The sequence below is a fragment of the Erinaceus europaeus genome, chromosome 3 (genome assembly GCF_950295315.1).
Source record: "Erinaceus europaeus chromosome 3, mEriEur2.1, whole genome shotgun sequence".
Taxonomy (NCBI): Eukaryota; Metazoa; Chordata; class Mammalia; order Eulipotyphla; family Erinaceidae; genus Erinaceus; species Erinaceus europaeus.
This window is the reverse complement of record NC_080164.1, coordinates 13,660,295-13,670,100: the sequence shown is the minus strand read 5'-3', so window position 1 is coordinate 13,670,100 and position 9,806 is coordinate 13,660,295. Positions and strand designations below refer to the sequence as shown.

General features: G+C 45.6%; 1 long non-coding RNA gene across 1 annotated transcript in view; it reads left to right on the top strand.

The window, feature by feature from the left end:
* Positions 1–674: 674 nt before the first annotated feature.
* LOC132537635 (uncharacterized) overlaps positions 675–9,806 on the top strand; it is a 66,665-nt gene continuing 57,533 nt past the window's right edge. Inside the window, exons 1-2 of the long non-coding RNA XR_009549097.1 lie at positions 675–896; positions 1,272–1,393. This is a non-coding gene — a long non-coding RNA (uncharacterized LOC132537635). The remainder of the gene's footprint in view (positions 897–1,271; positions 1,394–9,806) is intronic.

Genomic DNA, 9,806 nt, shown 5'->3' with positions numbered 1-9,806 from the left:
CTCAGGCCAGAGTCTTTAAGTTTTTTCACATCACCATTATGCTGTCTCCCCCACCCTCCAGGTATCTTTCTGTGACACGTCAGGCTATGCATTTCTCCCACACCGGATTCTTAATTTGTTCTCTTGTCTTCATTCAGTTTGTTCTGGGTTTCAATTCACGTGGTAATCTCTGTGTCTCCGCAGCCTGTCCGTTCAGCCCCCAGGAAGTTTGTGGCACGACTCACCTTCCTGCCACTCCCACTCATGTTTCCCATCCCAATTTCCTTCTGTGCTCTTGTTTCACAGAACCTTCTGCCTGTAGCCCACCAGACCCTGCGCTCCTTGAGGACAGAACTCGTGCTTTATAGTTACCTTGGTGTGGGTTTCATGTCCAGTTTGCAGCTGGCGATGAATAATATTGCTGATGATAGACTAAAAGCCACCTTCTCTGTGCCCTGTGAGGACCTCCTTCAATGCTCAACAAAATGCTCCCTGGCTGGGAAGGGTGGGGAGAGCTGTCCTCCTTGACTGCCCGCCTGCCTGCCCACCCGCAGGAGCCTCTGGCAAAGGCATTTCTACTTTAAGAGACAATGAATTCAGGGACCTGGGAAAGGTTTAAACATGACTCTTTAATTATTTACTCAGCTTTGATTTTTATTTTACAAGATGCTGGGGCAGTGCTGGGAGCTATTTGCAGAAAGGGTGCGTCACAGAGATGAAGAGAGACTGGAAGTGGATTTACCGAGATGCTTCCTCATAGGAAATCCTGTGTTCGACCAGCCACGGTCTTTCTCTGCTTGGGAGGAAGGAGGAACTCCAGGTTCTGCTCCTGGGCTCACTGGAGGGAGATTTGGTTTCAGTTCCTGCTCTTTTTTTTTTTTTTCCCCTGTGCTGGGATACATTAAGCTAAGCCACTGGTAAGAATGGCCCCTCGGAGGAAGCAGAGGTAGATCATGACCCACCTTTTCAGCCTGTAATTTACAGTGTGTGATGAGAAAATGAACTTCTATTGCTGCAGGAATGGGAAAGGACAGGAGACCGATTTTTCAGCAGCTCAGGATTTGGCTTATGTGCTTATGAGATATCTGTGGAAACGGCTACTTGACTGGGCTTTAAAGCCCTCCTCTTCCGTCATCCCTGTAAAGGGTACCTATGTCCACTTCTCTCAGGGACCACTGACACGTGGGTGGTAGAGGGCGGGAAGCTCGTGGAGGGCGGGGGCAAAAAGGGGCAGGAAGGAGCAAGCTAGGGTGGAGTGTTTTATGATTCCAGGCAGTGCTCTGGTTTTACAGATCCGAAGTGCAGCAACCAGAAGTGGCCTTGCTGGGAGGCTGACTTATCTAGACCTCTTCACCTTGGTCTTGGCTGTTGTTTGGGCTGGAGTTCCTGGCTGAAGACAGAGCCCTAAAGGAAGGTAAGAGATTAATAAATTTTAGAGCTATGTGTGTGTGTGCTGGCAGAGGTGAACCTGGTTAAACATACACATTATAGTGTGCAATGTCCCAATTTCAAGTCCCTGGTCCCCACCTGCATGAAGAAAGCTTCATAAGTGGAGAAGCAGTGCTGCAGGTGTCTCTCTGTCTCTTTCCCTCCCAATCTCCCTCTCAATTTCCCCATCTCTATCCAATAATAAATAATATATATATATATATATATATATGATTAATAAATTTCCATCCCAACCAGACAATATTTCTACAGGCCTCCAGAGAACATGTGAAATCCACAGTATGGCTCTGTCATACAATAAGCTTTTCTGAAATGTCTACAGTACACATTTGAGGTAGTTGTAAAGGTGCATAAGACACACAAGATCCCTGCTCTAAATTTGGGGCATGTGGTCTCTGAGTCAAAAGCCCTGACATTCACCAAGGTGCTCACTAAGGGAGTCTGGGCAGTACCTACACTCATGCCACCCCTGATCTTAAACCCTGGACTCCAGCCAGGTTTTCTTGACTCCATGGTGTGAGTCAAGGTTGTCAGGGAGGCTGTGTGGAATGGAAAGAGAAGAGATGAAAACAACCTTGGGGGAGACCAGCAGATGAAGCCGAATACATAAAGATAACAGTGATTGAGATGAATGAGTGAAGGAACAGGGGCCCAGGGCCACAGCAGCATAGTTGTCAGGGTTACAAGGAGAGAGTAGCCCATATTTTTAGAGATAGGAGCCTAAGAATTTGGTAATTGGGAGGTCGCAAGGAACGTCGGGCGCCATCTTTGCAGTTGTGCTGTGACTGGAAGCCCTTGGTGGATGTGAATAGAGGGAGAGGAGGCAGAGGGTGTGGCTGGCTAGAGTGGCCTCTCAGGGACGCTCACTGGGTCACAGCTTTGGTGATGGCATTCTAGTCTTGATCCTGGCTAGCTTTTGTTCCCCTTCTCATGCTAATCATTGAGGAGGTTATTGAAGTTTCACATTGCCATTGTGGATATGCCAAGGCAGTTCTGTGGATGTTTGCTCTAGACCTTTTGCATTAGCACTCTTAGTTATGAACAGTGTTGGAGATGGGGTGTCTTCCTGGGAAATAAATCTATTACTTTTTAAAATTTCTTTATTGGGGGATTAATGGTTAATAGTCGATGGTGAAATACAATAGCTTGTACATGCATAACTTTCGGGGTATCTCTCTCCCTCTCCGGCGGGGTGGTCTCCAGGGGAAAGGTAACGGGCTGGTTCTTTCTTGCTCACGACAGGGGTGACACGAAGTAAAAGACACCAGGGGACTCTTAGCGTGCCTAGAATCTGAGTCCTAGAGCCCGTTTATTAGCAAAGTGGACATGAGTTAAATAGAAAAGCAATGGAGGTAATTATTGTTGAAATATGACAGAAATTACAGGTCTCTTAGCAGTCAGCATGCCCCTAAGGTAGGGGGCTGGTATGACAGGAATTGATGAGATACAAGACAGTTATTCTCCATGACACAAGCAACTTAATTATCCAAAGGTATTTGAGAGAAGCATAGGGGTTAAACCCGTAGGGTGAGGCAGAGAGAAGATGGATATCAAAAGGCCATATAGGTTGGAATTTCTCTTGTCTGGGGTCTGAGGTGTGTGATGAAGTGTGTGATAAGGTGTGTTCTTCTGTGATCAGAAGGTGACTTTGAATAAGTGAATCTGTGGCCATGTGGCCTGTGGTTAATGGAGGGAAGTACTGGGGTATCTGTGGGCCTGAGAGTCAAGAAGGAAAGAAGCAAGTCTGAGCTTCCCCCCTTATGCTCACCTCGGTTGAGAGAGACTTACCAAGAGGTTATCTTCTCAGACCTCCATCCAAGGATGGGGGTGGTTCTCCCTAAGCTCTATCAGGCTTACACATGTTCCCAACACATAACATTACCACATAACATGCAACTCCTACTAGGTCCTCCTCTGCCATCATGTTCCAGGACCAAACCCTCCCCACCATCCCTGAGTCTTTTACTTTGGTGCAGTGCACCAACTCCAGTCCAAGTTCTGCTTCTATTATTGGGTACTAACTATCTTGTGTCTGCTAAGCCTTTCCCTTAAAACTCCTTTTCTTAAGTTTTTTGTTATTGTTCATACTTTTTTTGTTTGGTATCCCCCTGACATATCTTTTTTTATATCTTTCTATATACAATAGCCATCTTTTATTCTGTATATGGCTCTTGAAAATTGCACACAACACATTAAGTGTTTTTATCCAATTCGATGGTATAGGTCTTAACAGCTGAGTTTAGTCCATCTGTTTTCTTGTAATTATTATTTGATACCTATTCTTTTTGCTTTGATTTTATTTTCATTCCCATTCTGACTTTTTTTTGGGGGGGTTAGGTGACACTTTATTATTCTTCAGGCTTCCTTATGTCCCTTATGTGCTATGAAGTAAATATTCCTTCTCCATGATTTATTCATTTATTCGTTAGCATAAGAGACTTTCACATGCATGATTTCACTTCTTCCTGGATGACTTTTTATTTTAGAGAGAGCTGGACAGAGATAGAGATGGGGAGAGGGGGACTGTTGTTTTCGCCGGGCTATGTTGTTTTCCCCGGGCTGGCTTCACGGGCGGGTAACAGACGACCAGGGACTCATGGTTGAGCTGTAGGCAGTATCTCTTTATTCATGCAGGACGCAGCACAATCTAAGACGAGCTAAGTTAAACTCAAAGTACAGTAAAACTCACAATGCTGTCTTTATATATACTTGCCAAGTAGGGTGGAAACAGGATGTGACATAGAGAGGGTGGAGAGAAAAGTGACTGGTGAAAATCAGAGTGTGACAAGGAGAGGGGGCAGGGCAAAAACATATCATGAACCAGTGGGGATTGAACCAATGCCCTGCAGTGGTTATGTAAATAGAATATAGTGTTAAGCAGGGGGTATTAAACCAATGAAACAGAAGGGGTCTCATGCATACCAACAGGGGACAGACACCACATCACTTCCTCTCAGTGCTTTGGAACTCCCCTGTGGTGCCTGGATTTGAATCCAGGTTGCAGTTATAGCACATGTATCTTGTGGGTCCTCGTTCCCATGACAATTAATTAATTAATTAATTTTCTGAGGAAAAGAGAGAGGGGCCAGAGCACCCTTCTGCTCCAGCAGATGAGGTGCTGGGGCTGGAACTTGGGGTCTCATGCATGTAAGTCTTGTGATGTACTCCAGCTCTTCAACCATTCTTTTCCCATTTTCCCCCCACCAGATCTATCACTGGGACTCCATGTCTGCACAATCCCTTTAGTCCGGGAGGGTTTTCTCATTATTATTATTTTTTTAAAGTAGAGGGAGAGAGAGAGAGAGAGAGAGAGAGAGAGAGAGAGAAGAGAGACAGACTGTAGCACCACTCCACAGCTCATGAAACTACCCCCGTGCAGGTGCTCCCACATGCTGCCCAAGGCCTCAAACCTGGGCACTTGAGCATGGTAAGGTGGAGAAGTGTCTGCTCTGCTGAGTGAGCCATCTCACCATTTCCCCCCCCCAACACACCTTTTTTTGGTCGTAGGTTTATTATTCCTGGGACTCAGCATCTACATGACTCCACTGCTTTCTTCTATTGGTTAAAGCACTAAACATTTTTTTATTTACGTAGAGGCTGAGAGGTAGACATAGAGAGAGAAACAGAGGCAAAGACACAGAAGAGAGACACTTCTTGTGTTGCCTCCCTCCAGAGGTGCTTATTCTCATGCCGTAGCCTGGGCGCCGAACGTGGCAACCTGTGCTCTCTGGCAGGTGAACCGCTTCGCAGGTCCTCTCCCCCAATTTGGATGATTATGTAAACAAACAAGCAGCCAAACAAAAGCTCATGGGCTGGTGAAATAGTTCATCTGGGTATTTATCACACTGCTTTGCCACATGCTTGACCCAAGTTTGAGCCTGTCTCCCACCATGTTGAAGGAAGCTTCGCTGCTGTTCTCCCTCCCTCCCTCTCTCTCTTTTTCTCCCTCCCTCCCCTCCTCTCTCTTTCTCTCTCTCTGCCTTCTCTGTTTCTATCTGAAAGCAACAACAAAACTCACAAACAAACAAACCAACCAATTTCATGTGGATTTTGACCTTCTAGTCAAAGTGGATTCACAGTTCTACCACTCTCTTGAAAAATACAGAAATGGCTAGGACTAATCACAAGCTTCCATCTCTCAGTTTTATTTATTTTTTGTCCAGTCTTTTCACTTCCACCATTATTTTAATTATCTCCAGAAGAATCATGACTTTTTTTTTTATATTTGCCTTAGGTCTCTGCACTTGTCGGCTCATTTTCTTGCTTATTGTTTCTTCTTATTTCTCTGGCTTATGTTCTATTTTTTCCCTGATTTTTATGTTTAGAGGAAGAAAGTGATTCGCCTACTGGACCACCTGGTTTTCTTCATACAAGAGAAGGACTTGGCAATTTGTACCTGTGAAGAAAGAATGAGAAGAAAGTTAAGGGAGAAAGAAAATCTGGCGAACAGAGATGGTAGAGAGCTTGGAAAGGAAGCAGAACTTTTCTTCCCCTGAGATTAGAATTCTGTATTATTATTATTATTATTATTATTATTTTACCTCTAATTCTTAAGATTCTAGATCTTCCTCCTCCTTCTTAATTTAAAATTTTATTTTTAGTTTATTGGGAGGCTAGTGTATTATAACACAGCTGTTACATATTGGTACAATTCCTCAACTTTTCATGATAAGAATCTGCAGAACCCTTTCACTCCCAACCTGGGTCCCCTGGGACCCCAAACTTGCCCTCCACTCCATCCCACCCACCCCCATCTGTCCCCTCCCTTTTTCTCCTTTCTGAGAGTCCTTTGCTTAGGATCTTTCTTCTGAAGACAAAGTTCAGCCAAGCCACTCCCAGTGCTCTGCCTCACTGTGTGTGTGTGAAAATGTGTCTATGCTTCTGAAATGGCATTCAGAGTCCTCTGAGGTTTAGAGTCTTCTTGAAGTAGTTCATCTGAGAAGTGGTCTTTCCCATTTCTCCTGTCCATACATGCTGACTAGTAAAAATGAACTGTTTGTAGATCTGTTTGCTGAACACACTTTCCTTTATATTATCTCTCCATGTGTGGCTTCTATGTCCTCTCTCATCCTGGTTCCTTCCCATTTTCTCATTTATTTAGTTATCTCCTCTCCAAGGTCTGACAGAAATCTCTGGTTTTCTGATTTTCCTATACTGATTCCTCCAAGTAGGAGGGAACCTTCATGGACCTGGTTCAAACCCAGGTACCCCTTGGGAGATGCTGCAGCAACCTTGGAAGCTCCAGTGCTGTGAGGTCTGTGTGTCTCTGTTTTCTCTAGCCGAATGAAATAGTGACCCAGAGTGGTGAGATTTCATATGCCTGAGTCCCTGGTTACTTACATGCCCCTGTACACCCCCCCCCACACACAGAGACAGAGACTACACACACACACACAGAAACTACACACACATACCACACACACACAGACACACACACACACACAGACTACACACATACACTCACACACACCCCCCTCATTAAACAAACCCTTTTAAATAAAGATGTGATTATATCAGTGACCCTGGGAATACCTCACACACCAGAAATTGCTGGGCTAGCGTGGGGGTGCCTCCTCTTGGGTGCATACTCTCTGGGTTGGAGAGAACATCACTGGAGCCAACCTGGGCTGCTACTCACTTAACGAAGTGAGAGAAGGGACCCAGGAACAGAGCTGGTGGTGGCAAGGCAATTCAATTCTCTATTGATCAGAGAGCCAAGGCTTTTTAAAAGTCGGACCTGGAAGTGGAAAGTTGGAAACGGAAATGGCTTGACATGGCTTGGAAAGTGGCAGAGAAAGGCAAAAGGGGATTGGGAAAGGTAGGAACTTCCTTAGCAACTGTTCTTAGGGGTTTTAACTGGTAGGATTAATAATTTCCTGCAGGCAGGGAGGGTCTTGAGGGTAGAAAGAAGATAGATCAAAGGAATGGAATGGGTGGGGATCTTTCAGGCAAAACAATGATTATGAAGATAATAAGGGAGCAGGCCATAGCATCAGGATTCCAGGATGCTTTGTGAGGCAGGGAGTCTGATAAGACGAGGCAAACCTTTTGGGATTGTGTCCCTCCTTGCTCAACCTCTCAGTAGAGAGAGAGAGAGAGAGAGAGAGAGACTGACAGGATGGATGTCCCCTCAAGTCAAGCCCTGCCAAGCTCAACCACATCCTCACAACTTTCCTACAAGAAAAGCCAAGCAGTGCTCCTGAATGAACATGACAGGGGTTTCATTTACACCAGCATGGAAATCACTGTCAACACTTAGAAGGACTTTCTACTAGCTGGATGCCCTGCAGTCTCATGGTGTTGCGACATTCACTGTCCAGCGTCCACGGACCTGCCGGTGGCCCTGGGCCTTACCCTGGCTTCTTCATCCAGCCCTCATCTACAGATGGACTACACAATTTATCCTGAAAACACGGGAGACATAGAAGTAGAAGGAAAACTAAATGGGAGAACATCACCGTGGTTTCGTTGCAAGAGAGAGGAGATACCCGAATTTAATTAAGATCTCTGAGTGGATGTGGTAACCATTATCCTAGAAGATGTCTAAGGGGTGTTCTACTCTGAAGATCTCTAAACCTCTTCATCTGCCATCTTCCTCTTCTCCCAGTGTTTGCTTACTATACTGGATCACACTTGTGCTGTTTGGATCAGCCAGTGAATTGGTCCACTGGTTCTAAAGAACAACCAAGAGCCTGTACATTCATGAACCTGTAGTTAATTCCTAGAATTTTTCTGACTTCTCTGAAGGTGTGGTTCAAATCAGTGAATGGAAGCCCACAGTTGTTCCAGAAGCTGACAAAGATGGGAAGGTATCTTTACAATAATGGCAAGAACCTGACCTGGCTGGGACCTTACTGATCCCAAGAATACCTTGTCCTCTATCTGTATGTCAAAGCTGGCAGCAGGGCATGAACTTCCCAGAATTTTGTAAGATCTGATATGGAGTAAGGACTGCAGGGTGGCTCCACAGACTGACATTTGGCCCCATTAAAAAAGGGCAAAACCGTGATCTCATCTTTTCTTCCTGATGTTCAGCATGGCTCAAGTTTTCAACCAGCTTGGCTTGACCTAAGACTAACTTTGTGTTCTTGATGACCTTCATGGCATAGAATAGATTCTTGTGGAAACTGTATGCCTTGGTTCAGTGATAGTTCCAACACCCCGAACTCTGTGAATTCGCAGAGAAAGTTGCTGGGGTGGACTCACCTGCACATGGCCACCATCTTCTCAGCCCAGCGCTGGGTAGTCAGCATGCCAGGTGCTCCTTTGAGAAAGCTCACATTCCCGTCATTCCCTAGGAGCTCATGACAAGAATGACAACGGGAGATACACTAAGCCTCTTGCCACACAAATTAAAGGCTTTGTTCTAAGAGCAGTGAAGGCTGTTGTCTCCCAGAGCAACTTCCAGCAGCTCCGGTGTGCCCAAAGTCACAGGGAGAGCACACTGTTCACAGGAGGCAGAGGCCTGGGCGAGGGAAATTTCATATGATTAACGGGGTGGAGTCAGCCCCTCCACGTCTCAGCACCCTGCCAGGCCTGCTGAGCTGCCAGCCCTCCCCCCAACCCCACCATTCAGAGCAGGGCCTTCCCAACAGTCATTTTCTCCTTTCTTTCTCTCTTTTTCTCTCTCTGCATGATAAACTGTGACTGAATGATGGGCAGAGTGTGGAGAGAAGCAGCTGAATTCTTTGACTCTTCAGCAATTATGGAGGAGAGGATTGGCCAGGCAGCTAGTTTGGGGGGGGGGCGTCACTAGATGACCCCTTTCTAAACCTATCCTGTGAGATGGGCAGCCCTGTATTGTTGACTGCTGAGGCACCAAGATGGCACCCTCCCCCCTGGACATCAGAGTGGAGTGGGGGGGGGACCAGAGATAAGCAAGGCACTGAGGCAGAATGTGAACAGTGCCGTACAGCGAGTCTTCGTCTTGCAAACATATGTCTCCTTTGGGGAAACACAAAAATCTTGAAAATTCTTCTAAAGTTTGTGTTTCAAAAGCAATAGAGTGTTTTTTTGGGGTTTCCAAATATGAAATTATAATATTGAATATATTTTAAAAGCTACACATGTCCTCCTTGAAATGTTTAAGAAGATTTTTTTTTTCCATTGAGGTAGAACTTGCACATATCTATGAATTTCCCCCATACATATGCATGGCAGTGAATGCCACCCAGATATAAGGGGAGTATTCCCAGTGCTCCAAGAAGCTCTCACAGGCCCCTCCCATGCCACCCTCACCCGGAAGTAACCACTGGTCTAATATCTCTCAGTGGAGACTTATTTCAACTGTTGTTGAGCTTCATGGGCAGGGAAGCTTGTATGTGTGATTGATTGGTGGCTAGTTCCTTTGTATATATTCCATTTTATTGCCTGTAGAG